This window comes from Anas acuta, chromosome 1 (genome assembly GCF_963932015.1).
Source record: "Anas acuta chromosome 1, bAnaAcu1.1, whole genome shotgun sequence".
Lineage (NCBI taxonomy): Eukaryota > Metazoa > Chordata > Aves > Anseriformes > Anatidae > Anas > Anas acuta.
The window spans coordinates 111,143,383-111,157,132 of NC_088979.1; the positions used below are offsets into that span (position 1 = coordinate 111,143,383).

General features: G+C 37.0%; 2 long non-coding RNA genes across 4 annotated transcripts in view; one reads left to right on the forward strand and one right to left on the reverse strand.

Annotated features, from left to right (window-relative positions):
- The window catches only part of LOC137861439 (uncharacterized), a 113,741-nt gene that overhangs the window by 48,848 nt on the left and 51,143 nt on the right, over positions 1-13,750 (forward strand). The gene's annotated exons all lie outside the window — the stretch shown is intronic.
- The window catches only part of LOC137861431 (uncharacterized), a 166,672-nt gene that overhangs the window by 10,735 nt on the left and 142,187 nt on the right, over positions 1-13,750 (reverse strand). For all 3 annotated transcript variants that reach the window (XR_011099597.1, XR_011099598.1, XR_011099601.1), the window contains 3 exons: positions 9,230-10,016; positions 8,079-8,179; positions 2,343-2,470 (listed from right to left, as the gene is read on the reverse strand). This is a non-coding gene — a long non-coding RNA (uncharacterized lncRNA). The remainder of the gene's footprint in view (positions 1-2,342; positions 2,471-8,078; positions 8,180-9,229; positions 10,017-13,750) is intronic.

Consider the following 13,750-nt stretch of genomic DNA (forward strand, 5'->3'; position numbering starts at 1 on the left):
TGAAATTCCCTACCAAACTCAAATATGTTATATATTTTAATCTTGCTTGAACACAGCACACTAATCAGATACTTGAGGTAAGTTCATGGCCCATGTGGCACCCTCTGCCATTAGTATAGCTAATGTGCCAGGGTCTGGTAATCCTTGCATCCTGAGACTACAAACTGTATGTCACTGGGTTAAAATAAATAAATAAATAAATAAATAAATAAATAATAAATAAATATTCCTGGTCAATCACTACATTTGACCTCTTCTGAAACAGTGCACAATCGTAGCAAGTGCAGCACTACTGTGTACTTGCTGTCTGCTGTCACTGTAACAAGGAATCAAGTATAATGCTTGAACGCTGCAGATCATTTGGATTGGCTAAGTTAATAAGGAAGTTCAGTCCCGTGCTTATTCAGATATAGACACAACTCTTGGCTTTCCAGACACGTTAGAGTGCAGTATACTTTTTCTTTTTTTGCTTGGAATAAATTGCAGGTTAATATTAAATACAAAATGCTAACAGAGAAGCGATGTATTAGCATTTTTTGGATGAAAAGATGACATTTTATATACCCTTAAGGAAAAATATTGTTTGCTCCCTGGAGCCACCCTGACCAATTTAATTTCCCACATCAGTACACATCATGAAGTCAAACCTTCTCACTTCATTGTTCAATCTACGGTTAACACTCAGAGTATTGGATTTATTTTTCTTCTTATATGTGTTTTCAATATGTTGGTTGAATTAGACATTCTCTTTCATGGATATTCACACAGTTGCCATTACTGGCTTAATGTAATTTGGTTTCTGCATTTCATCAAAACAGAACCACAGTGGCAAGAGAAAGCCAAAGTGGTAGACATTGCATGGTAGTGGTATGGAGTTGTAACATTTAGGTAAATCAACACATACAGGGAGGAAAAAAAAAAAAAAAAAAAAAGAAAAAAAAAGGTGAATGGATTCTCATTCTCTTGAATCCTTCAAGAAGTTACAGGATGAGTTAAAAGTTAAAATTTTCAAACCATCACTACTACAAGCATATCCCAACCCTACTGCTTGAAACCAAAGAAAGATCCAAATTTGGAGATGTGAAAACTAAACACTGGCTGCAAAAGTGTAGCCTTCCCACCTCTAAGTGAAAACCAAATCACTTTGACAGGTCCCAAAGTTTGAAACTTGGTGCATCTAATCCTTAGGAATGATGAAAGGCTCAGCTGAACCTGCAAAGATTTGGCCTTATAGATCCAGGGATGTCAGAAAGCTTAGCCTGAGCCTGTTTCAACACTGTTTTTAAAACAGTACCGAGTGTAGCTTTTGTGAACATTCATGAACTCACAGATAACATCTCTTTCTGATAACATGTCCATAATTGTGATAGCCAAAAAGTATGAATTTACACCATATTTAACATTTTTCTCTGTTGAGCTCGATTATTAGAAAATGGAAATTGTAAACTAGCAAAAATATCTCCTAAGAAGTTAGAAATGCTGAAAGGATCATCATCATAAAGCATTTCCAAAATTGCGTACAATTGAAGTTAATTTCACATTGTTGCTACAATGAATACCTCAGGAAAGCTGCAAATGATGTGCTTTGAGTCTTTATATCATGTGCCAGGCTTTCAACCTAATTTGGCCCAAGCACATTTTTCAATAATACTTACATGTTTGTTCCTTTGAAAGGAAAATCTGACTTGGCTTTCTATATTAGCACATTCTTTTATTCCTAAATCATGTCTTGCTACATAATTTCTGTCATTAAAAGGCATTAAAATCTCCATTCTAGAAAATATATAGGAGACATTTATACAGTAGCATTTTTCCACTTACTTCAAATATAGAAGGAAAAGCAGGAAAAAAAAAAAAAAAGGAAAAAAAAAAGCAGTATGTGGTAGTGGGGGAGAGCATGAGAGCAAAAACCTGAGAGATGAGGCATATGAAACTGGCTAGCTGCCTAGCTTCCTGATGTTCTTTGCTAGGTGCTTGCTGAGACTTACTAGAATTTCAAATTGTTTTCTAAGCTGGTGAATGGCAGGTGCTTCCTAACCAGATCATAATAAGTACAAAGGTTCAACTCCATGGAGTCATTTCTCCCTGCTTTTGGCTGTCTTTTGAACTTGAGGAGACAAAGCAGTGGATCTAGAAATTGGAAATTTTATTTGAAAACCCACATACACAAGGCAATTTTGTACCCTCCATACATAGAGGGCTAACAAAAGAAAGCATTATGTTATTAATTTCACATGCTGTGGGACATATTGTGATGTATTTTGGGATATGTATATTAGATCTGATACCAGACTATGTGTCAAAAATATCAAAACCAAACCTTCACTGCTATTTTTACTTACCTATAGAGGTTCTTGTTACATGTACTTCATTAGCACAGTAAACGGAAAATGCTAAATACAGAATGCCAAGTGACAACACTCCAGATTCTTTCTTCCAACTTCTTCCAATGTTCATCTTCTTCCTGAGACTTAATCACAGGACATGAGAAATTAAAAGGTCATCACTCAAAGATACCTTTTTCCTTGCCCTTATCAAGACATATCCTACCTGTCACAGTTTTAGCATTTGTTTAAGGACTTAATGAAATTAAGTCTTTGCCTGGACTTACAGCTCTGAAAGATGAGCAGTGAATCAGCCTGTGCCAGAAAAATGTACATTCTACTGAAAAATCACCATGTGCTACCCAAAGAGAGAACGTTAACATTGCAACAAAGTGAAGTGAGATTGAGTACTGTAGCTGGCAGTAGGGGAAAAAGATGAGATAGAACATAAAGACCATGCTTAAACTGTACAACCTGCAAGGAGTCTCAGCTCCAGAACTGAAATGTGTCCTCACTCAGTAGAAGACCTATCCCTCGCTACAAGAAGGACATCGAGGTGCTTGAGCGGGTCCAGAGAAGGGCGACAAAGCTGGTGAGGGGCCTGGAGAACAAGTCCTATGAGGAGCGGCTGAAGGAGCTGGGCTTGTTCAGCCTGGAGAAGAGGAGGCTCAGGGGTGACCTTATTGCTCTTTACAGATACCTTAAAGGAGGCTGTAGTGAGTTGAGGGTTGGCCTGTTCTCCCACGTGCCTGGTGACAGGACGAGGGGGAATGGGCTTAAGTTGTGCCAGGGGAGTTTTAGGTTAGATGTTAGGAAGAACTTCTTTACTGAAAGGGTTGTTAGACACTGGAACAGGCTGCTCAGGGAAGTGGTGGAGTCCCTGGAGGTCTTCAAAAGACGTTTAGATGTAGAGCTTAGGGATATGGTTTAGTGGGGACTGTTAGCGTTAGGTCAGAGGTTGGACTCGATGATCTTGAGGTCTCTTCCAACCTAGAAATTCTGTGATTCTGTGACTGTGAGCCAGACTAGGTCCCCAGTTGGGGAGATCAGAGGACCACCTCATAGTAGAGTCAGTATTTTAAATCTTCTCTTACCCATTCCTACCCAAATATGAGAGGGGAACTGAGTGGCACAAACCATGCAAGTAAAACCTTTATACTTTTATCTCCTGAAAATAGAAAGAAGTAATATTTTGCCATTTCATATATTTTATACATGTAAAATTTTCTTGAATAAAGAAAGAAACTTATTTAAATAAACTTACGATAGATGCAACTACAAAAACAAAACTCATCAAAAGGAACCCCTGCTTACAAAAAGCATCAGACTAACATCTGCCTTGTGCTATTCAGAGTTATTTAATTGATTTCAAGGAATGTTGATTGACTGAAGTAGAGGATCTCATACAACATTAACAAATTCCACTTTAAACGGATTTAAACAGACTGCAGTATTTTAAATGTTGGTGTTTTTTTGGGGTGGTGGTGGTGAACTGATTGCATAGCCTATTGAGCAAGGGATTTATGTATTCTCATTACTGAGGAGTTATCTGGAATACTTTATTGACTTATTTGTGTTAGATGATGCATAATTATCAGTGGCTAAAAATGACTGAAAAACTACCATGAAAAAGTCAATGAAAATTGTGATGGAAAAGTGTTTCTGCGTTTTGCCCAACTCTAAATGTGATATAAAAGCCATTCCCTTAGAGCAGGTGGAGAGATTAGCTATTTTGATAGCTTTTATCACAATTTTAAAGACACGGAAAAAAAAATAAAAATCATATTGTATTGGAGGCACCAAGAGGACAGAGTTAGGAGAGGTCTTTATTTGTTCTGCCAGATACAGAAACGTCATTGTCACAAGAAGGAACCCTTTCTCATAGGTTATGTGGTAAAATTTATTTTGCTACTCATGGACGAGCTTTCATTCAGAAATTCTGGCCTTGTGTACCCTGTTTGCGCTCCCATTTCAAAAGAGAGTGGTGGTACAGAGGTGGGATAAGTGTGCATCCCCCTGATTGGGGAAAAGACTGACTAAGATATGTTTTGACAGTGGTTTTCTGTCTTTAAGTCTAGTTTGTCTTATTTTGCATTCTTTGGAGTGAGAAGTCAAACATCTCCCTGAACCTCAAAAAGTTTGTTCACCATCACACAGCAAGACCTATTTCCTTGGGCTGTTGAGCAAAGAGTCCATGATGAATGTAGTGGAAAAGCATGACTTTCTTTTACTTTATTTTGTTACGTATTTGGAAGTACCTCAAAGAATAGGTGTATTTTGTCGTGAAGACTAGTAGAGATTGAAATAAAACTAAGTTCCTCTCTACGTATGCATCACCTACACAGTCCAAGTCCACTCAGTCTCTTTGTTGTTTGCTGACCAGGTGCTTGCATGTGTCATGGAAGAACATGTTTGGAAGGGGAGTGAAGAAGGGAAGAGTGACCTTATGAATGGTTTCTAGAAGATTGTTTCCTGTTTACAGGCCACCAGGAAAAAATATGAAAGGACTAGTGTCTGTCAGACAGACATCGATCATTTCTTAAGCTTCTGGATACATCAATTTTATAGGTATGTCAGCTGCCTGTATTACCTAGCTGTCCATCACCTCAGCTGGCTTTTCTCCTTCTAGTTTCATAACCCTTTAAAACACTCTTCATTAGTCAGACATTCTTTCATATTAAAATTCTGTAGTGGAAATATTGCTTACATTTCCCTGTTAAAACACAATTAATTTAAAATATTTCATGTAGGGGAAGTGACTGAGAAGATGCGTTTTGCATCATGGTAATTTTTGTCATTGTTGCTGTTTTCTTCTGGGCATGAGACAATGCAGATACAGTAAACATATCAAACCATGTGTAATGAGAATGATTCCAGTGCTTTAGGTTCATTAGTCTCACAGTGTGAACCTTAATAAAAATGAATTTGACTAGATTAGATGCAATTAGAGCAATTGGAGTTACAAATCGTGTACACATACATGTTTATAAAAAGGGGGATTATTTTAAAACTGTGTTTGGATAAATGACAGAGAATAATGCATGGCCAGAGTACATGTCGATGACTGCAGTTCTTAGTTTACAGAAAATGAACTTTTAATCACTAGGCCCAGTGCCCACTTCTCTCTCTAATTATAATATTTATTTTTTTTATAATCCACCTTTAAGAACCATGATCCAAGCAAGGTTTATCCTCCATGTGTAGGCACGGAAGTAGCACATTCATCTCAGAAGGAGCATTCAACCACATTAAATGTATGCACACAGTATACAAGTTGATGACATGGTGTCAAAAGCCTTGTTTAATTGTGTAAACCTGGCTTCTTTACATATTACAGCTAACAATTATGTAATGGTCTCAATGGCACTTGGCACTGTGGCTTGGGTCGTACGGCTGTGCCATGCTGCATATATACACATAACTGAGAGGTAAAAAGGATCTAAACACCAGACCGCATGAAAACAGATGAAATTACCCTGTCAGATTTGCATAACAGAGATCCCACCCTTGAACAAGATACCACTTTCATCTCTCCCCCCAATCGTCCCACCTGACATCTTCACTGTAATGGAAGGAATCAATAAGCATTTCAACATCTTACAGAGCCAGGCACACAAGTCCCACATACTTTGTTAGATTTTATTTGTACTCAACTGCAACACTGTGTAGTACCTGCAACATACCACATGTGACATCGTGGGATCCAATCTATTATGAATCCTTATTACCAATAAGACACCACAGACCTGCAGGCTAACATTGCCTGGGGGACTTGTCTAAATCACTATGCAGTCTGTTCTCAGCTTCATTGCCATCTTGTTTTCTCTATTCTACCTTCTCCCATTTAGTTAAGTTAGTATGAAACTATAAAAGGTCTCACTGTTAAGCTAAGATTAAAGATTCAAAAATTATATACTTTCAGTTATCTATTTTCTGAATTTCTTTCTAGTCATTGATGTTGCAAGTACAACAGAAAAGCTTCACAATACTGTGCAGCCACATTTCCCATATTCACTACATGTGAAGGTTATTTTGCATGGCAAAATGTCCTTTTGCAGTTTTGCAATCTCTTTGTCTCTGTCTGTCTCTTCTGCTTTAAGCCACTACCTTAAAAAGATATTAAACTGCTGCTAGCAACTAATTTCAATACAGAAAAAATGCCTGATTGGTGCCTTCTGTGAGAATTTGATAGTGCTGTTGATTACAAACTGACTGTGAGTAAAAGCAGAACAGTTCTCTTTTGAACAATCCTAAAAGGAAGGGAAAAGAAAACACCAAGCATAAATACTGGAAAGTGAATCAACTCAGAGGAACTGATCACTTCAAATGTAAAATATCTGAGACAGCTTTCAAGTGGAAAAAGTGTAGTTTCTTCTACTTTAAAATAGCATTAAAATTAGTTGACTGAGTAACCTTCACTAGAACAGGAAGATATGTGGGGTGCCATATCTATCAACCAGAAGACTTATGGTCTTATTTGATAAAAGCATTGCACAGAGGCAAGCTGTTCGCAGTTCACACTTAACTCGCTGAAGGTCCTATCTCAGGAATTGAAATTTTGAGAAAGATAGAAAACAGGTTAGAAATAGCATCTAATTACAAACACATACGCCATTATGGCATTTCAGTTTCAAGACAGTAAGAATGTCTGAGAACCAAAGCATTGTTTTTCTGTTTAAGAAACTCTCTTCCCATGGTAAAGTCTATTCTTTCACTAGGCAGAATACACTCTTAACCCAGCAAAATTAAATTAATTAAATTAAATTAAGCAAAATTAAATTAATACATGTTTTAAGTTGTATAACATGTTTCAGACATAGAAGACAAAGCAGTAGTAGATTTAGACTTTGTGAATGACCTGGAATGTAAGTTAAAAGTAATTTAGATGATAAACCCTATAGTTGCTCAACACTCAGTATTACCAGTAATCACTTTAAAAATCACTCTGCTTCTCTAAACAGTTTTCCAAGTAGTGGTATTTACTTCTTCCCATAATTCAACATCCTCTGGGAGATGGTGTCTTTATAGAAAAGAGTGATTAGCAGCAACACTGCTAAAACAGGCTCAAAGTTCTGGAGGAGGGAATAGCTAAAGAAAACTGAGCTTGTGTGAAATGGGGATCATACACACAGTAAAACAGAGGCTAAAGCAAGTATCTTTTAAATGTGGACTAATGTGCAAAATGTGTTTTTGTTGTTGTTGTTTTGTTTTGATTTATTTATATTTTATTTTTTTTATTTTGAGGCTTGTCAACAAGTAAGCTAAAAATACAGGATAATAAACATGTAAACATCTGTCACTCTTTGCAGAAAATATTTAGCATCCTCTGAATTTCAAAAGGTTAGCCTCTTAACCCTGTGTTTATAGAGAGAGATAGGTGAAAGTTCTCACTCACTGAAATGTGACTATCTCAAAGACAATGTTATTTTTCCCAATTCCGTTCATGTCTCTAGACTGCAGGTAAATTGCAAGTATTTGCCTGAACTTGCTGTTCCACAGTGGGTCTCTCAGCTGTAGCAGATCATATAGCCTGGTGCTGCCTTGCAACTGGTTCAAGCAGCCCGTGCCTGCTATCATGCAGATACACCTGTCAGACGGAAGCTCCTGGTTAGCAGCTTTGGGAGCCTTGTATTTAGCCTATGTTCCTCTCTGTTTACAGAAACACATTTTGGAGCCTTCAGCCAGCAAAGAAGTGAGGCCAGTGCCTTACGCTCAGCTTAGGAGAGAAGAGGGAGAAGCAGAATTGACCCTTACCTCAGTATTACAGCTGCCCAGGTTTCTGCTGTTCTTTAGTAGGCCAGCTCTCCGTTCTCTTCTCTCAATACTTTGTTTTACATTAGCTCCCAAAAAGCTGCCTGGAAGCCAACAAGCAGAGAAGGCTCAGGTGGACATAAGTAGGAGGCCAAAGAGCTTGCCCAGCTGTAAGCAGGGCAGGCAGCTTGTACAGCTGCCCATACAGGGCTATAAATAGCAAAGCTACACGATGTTTGAGTGTTACTACACATTGTGCCCAAAAGCCTTTCAAATTCTGTCAATGGTGTGTTCATCAGGTGAAGGAAAAACACTTTTAGAAGCTTTGTTGCATCACATTTGTGCAAAGCTTTACTGTGGGGCTGTAAATCTGTATTAGGATATAGGTGATGGAGACCTGAACTGCCAACAGGGAGTTGGGATGTGTTTGGCTTGGTACACAAAAACATGCACATAAATGTGCTGACCATGTAAACTGAGCAACACCACGCCCATATGGCAGTCTAGAGCCTTTGGTTCCCAATAACAGTTTGAAACTGTACATTTTATTTCTTTTTCTTAACTTATAAGTTGCTTTTTTTTTTTTTTTCTTTTCTGCTTTACCCCTTATTCAGCTCCTGACTGTTTTGCTAGGTCAGTGATTTTGCAATTTATTTTCTAGTGAGAAAGCATAGATTCACAAGTATGGGCCAGAAATGAATTAGATGGAAATAATGTGACAGCTATTGATATGCTTTTCACTGAGAGAAACCTTTAAGAAGAGACATACAGACAGGAAGACAATAAGCACAAGGCCCCCATGCTTCTTGGAAGGGCATGCAGGAAAATGTTCATACATAATAAGCCACTGAGACTCTCCAGCAAAAATAAAGGAGAAAAACAGTCCCAGTCAAACATGAACAAAGCAATAACTTCCCGGTGTCATCTGGCAATAAGCCTATTCAGAGATCACTTTAAAACAGTATTACCTGTTCAATACACAGAAAATGATAATGGTAATATTCTCTGTTGTGCTCACTGATGGTTACTGTGATGAGGATTCAACTGTGAGGTAGCTTTTAAAAAGCTTACCAAGCTAACCATATCCTTTTCCCTCAGTTTGCTCTCCTTTAGGAAATTATTATTATTTTTTTTTCCCCAAAATCTTTGCTCACCTTAATTAAATCTTTCTTGCCTCAGACACTGAACAGGATGGAGCTCTTCTATCCAGCTGATGTGAAGACAATCAGATCTTATGACATCTCCTCAGGGGGATTTGGGTCAGGCCACTGGCACATGGGGAACTGTTACCCTTTTTCTGTCTTGAGAGAACAGTTCAAATATGCTCAAATTTTATTGTGATATGGCATTATTTAATAGCAGATAGTCTTTACTCAGTAGCCCATGCTTGAGGAAGAAATGGGTACTCTGCATGTATACCCATGCAACATAACATGGTACTAATTTGTCATGGGTTAAAACACATACAGATGAGTTCTGAGATCTGTTGGATTTGCTGGAGCAACAATCCATGGAGCATCTTGGCCTTGTTCCTTCTTTGCACCTACTGCGTGGAAGGAGACAGAGTAAAATTCCTGTCCCTACTATAGTCAATGTGTAATGAACAGAAGGAAAATAAAAGTGACTTCATGTTTGCTTTTGGTAAAATCAATCTTGCTGTCAGTCCTCTGGGGCAAAGACAGTTCCTTGTCTATTTAGTCATGTAATTTACTCTGTTTTAACTTTTACCATCTACACATGATTTCTTAGTCTGAGAAAACAGTATGACTTCACTATGGGACCCTAACATCTATTATTACTATTATCGGTTTTAGATATAGTGTCACATTAATCCAAAGTGAGTCTCCAATAATTGGTGGCCTTGCACTAAGGATGAATTTGGCCAACAGCATTTTGGGGAAGCTGCACGTGCTGATTGTACTGCATACAGAAGGCCCATCTCTGCAAAGAAAGAAGAAAAACAATACAAAGCTATGGATTTTCTATCCTTTTTCAGACTTAAGCGGCACAACACTGTGCAATTTCCTACATTTATTTTTTTGGGATGTCTGCTCTGGTTTCTCCTAGGGACTGAATGAAGACTGAATGTAGATCTTTTATTTTGAATGACTGACAGAATGTGAAGTTAGACAAGTCTATTTAGAGACAGTCATAACCCCAGCATAAGGGATCTCAGAAAATACACAGACTTTGTAGTGGTGCATACCTCTGTTTCCCCTGAGTACCATCCTATTCCAGTCACTGCTGACAGAATAAAGAACTATCAAAATAACAAGGTTCAAAATAAACCTCTGGAAATTCTTACAAAGCATGAAAGTACCATGCTTCAAAATCTTAGATTGAGGTAAGTACAATATGTGCACAGTGAAATGTTTGTAGAAAAAAATATAAAAGAAAGCAAACCCTAGCATTAAAAAGAAGAAAGCTGTAAGAAACACTTTGAATGAACATATAGGGAAATGTGACACAGGGGTAAGACAAATACCTTGAGGTTTTTGCCTCAGATAATTATTTCCTTAACTCAGGAAATGGCCCCAAAACTTTATAATTATTTTTTTCAGGTCACGTACGATTTTTCAAAATACTTCTGCAATGGATTCCCAAACCTGACTGAACCTCTTTGCATAATTCAGAGGAAAAAAAAAAAATAAAGTGACAGATACCATTGCCTAGTGCAGACATATTGAACTATTTTGAATCTTTAAAATGCTTTTACTATGCATTAACAAAGTAACTATAATCTAAGAACCACAGTGAGATTCACCTCGTTTACAATGGCATATATAAAACTAATGTTCTCCAGGAAAGATGGGACAGAAATGAAATAGCTGTGCCTGAGTACAACTACAAATGACTACAACACTTTCAGGAATGAAGGTGGCAGACAGGGAACAGTCAAAATCTCATAGGAGCAAGAACAGTGAGGCATGCTTAACATTTTCTACACAAGTCTCTCTTCCAGGACAGGTTTTGGCAGTCTCAGAGATTAAAAGGTGATGGGAAAGAAAGTGGTGGGTAGAAAGGTCTTACCCAAGTGGATGAATTTATTCCAAGCCAACCTGTTGCTTGGAAGTAAGGCGAAGAAGAAGAAAAACAGTTAGAATTGATCCAGCTCAGTCAGAGGCACGTAAAAGATAATGCAACTTTTCCAGAATTAATATTTAATTAGTTTTAAGGGAACATGAGTCTTGTGCTTAAAAATTTCACTGACCTATGCACCACCTGCTACAAATAGAAAAAAAAAATCTCAGTATGGAAGTTCTTCCTCATCGATTTCACTCTGAACCAAAAGCATTTTGTGCTGATGACTCCAGTTTATCCAGATCGCTGAGCCACCATTTCAGACAATTTCTAGTATGTCAGTTGAACTTAGCTGATATCCAAGACCTTTAGTTTTGTTCCCAAAATTTCTTGTCAGCCTCCAGGCCAATATAGATCAATATACCATGTCTACAGTTTATGTATGCAGTAATATATACATCCAGGAACTTCAAATGATTTTTCTTTTGCTTGGTCCTTTAATTTAACACTGTGCTGATCTAATATGTTATTATAACTGGAAAATTATAATTCCATTTTTTCCTCAAAGACTATTCCATTACTGAAGAGATATGCATAATATATATCCTTACATTACCTAACATATATCGAACCAAAATTATGTTTTCTTGAATATTGAATCTTAAGTGATACCCATGAAAACATATACAGCTTTTTCTTTTTTGTAGTAATTGATTTAACTGGAGTAGAAAAGCAGAATATACATGACAGTTCTAAGCACACAGTAATATTAGATGAAACACTAGTAAATACTTAAAATATTTGACACTTAGAAGTGGGAATTACATACATTCTGAATTCTTTTATTTATGCATCAGAAGAAAATGAAGGAAAAACTGTAGATGAAGGAATTAGTACTACCCAATGCCCTAATAATATGGAAAATGTGTAATAAAATAAAATAAAATCTGGAAAATATCTACGTTTTACTACATTATAAAAGGAAATTGTAAAATCAAATTTAAGAAAGGGAAATTAAAATGAGCAATGTCTGTTACAAGAGTTCATTTAGCTTCATATCCTAGATTTACCTAGTACTTCATCAGTATTTGCTCTTCCATATAGGTTCTTCAGCGAACTCATCACTGCCGTGGATGTCTGATAGTGAACTGTCAGTCTTTGAATGAAATCTGCACAGTCTATTTTAGACAGAAATGCAAAAATCATGCTATCACTGGATTAAAAACCCTAGCTGGCAGACATTTGACTCATTACCTGCAGGGAATTTTTAATGAATATTGAGAATTAATGTTCTTAGCACTGGGCTTAAATTATAGTGCAGCCTTTCCAGTGGATAAATACAAGTAAACCTCCCTGCCCAGCTTGCCTTTGCCCAGAAAGTTGAAGAAATGTTCTAGAAAATGATAACCGAAACCTCTGAATTATATTGAAAAGAATGAGATCCTCAAAAAATTGCAGGGTTTAAATACATTGAGGAGCAAGAACATTGAGAGGTACTTATTAATTCACGTAATCACTTCTATAAAAACAAAGAAGATGCATTGCTATATAGAAGCTAATTCATATTATCATATAAACATAGTATCATTTAGGTTGGGAAAGACCTTTAGTACCATCAAGTCCAACTGTTAACCTAGTACTGCCAAGTCTACCACTAAACCATGTCCCCAAGCACCACATGAGGTAGATACTTAAAAATTGGAAGGACTGATCATTTCCAAATTCTGTTTTTGTATTAGGATCATTAAAGAACTTTTTTTTTTTTCCCCCCTGTATCATGCTTTTCAAGGAGTTTTAAAGATTTACTGTTTTTGACAGTAAAACCTTGGTTCTGTCAAAAAATTATAAGATTAGGTAATTCATATAATTCAAGTAGTAAAAAGCACATATAACCAATTAGCAGTGGGAGATTATATTTCTGAACTTTAGAAAACTGGTGTTAAGGTAAAGTCAGAAGCATGGTGTTGTGAGCTTGTACAAAGATGCCTTTTGAAATAAGATTTGATGTTGTTAAGCTTCAGCCAGTGCTTCTTTTCTATATAAATCAGATTATTTCAGCAATCAGCACATACAACCACTGAGACTGCTCAAAACAGAGATTATGTTCGTTTGAATAAAAGTACTAAGAATCAAATTAAGCTCTTCTACTTCATGCATTCACTATGCAAGTCATTTGATCTAACTCCATTGTCTAGCCTCTTGTGAAGTCATTTATAACTTTTTAAGTTGGGAACTAAGACTTAAGCATTGAGTTCTGTTTTGGTAGCATCTAATTTTACACACATCTAATTCCCCACACTTTCACAAAAAGAAGAATACTGAAATATTTAGTCCACAGGTTATAAGTCTGTGCACTTATTAAACAGAATCCACTCGATAGCAATTAAGTAGGTATCAGCAAAGAATTTTCTGTCTCCATTGTCAACTGTGCTATCAAGACATATCCTACTGTATTAATCCTGCATGAAAATCTAAACTCAGTTACATCTCTGATTGCAGTGCAGCTTTAACACATCCAAAATGCATATATACATAGAGGCTCTCTTATATTCTGTCTTAGAATATCATATATAACCTTGTGCTGCACAATGAGTCTGTCCGCTGACATAGGTTAGCTTTATGAATGGTAAGCAGCAGGACTGTGTGGTGCTGGG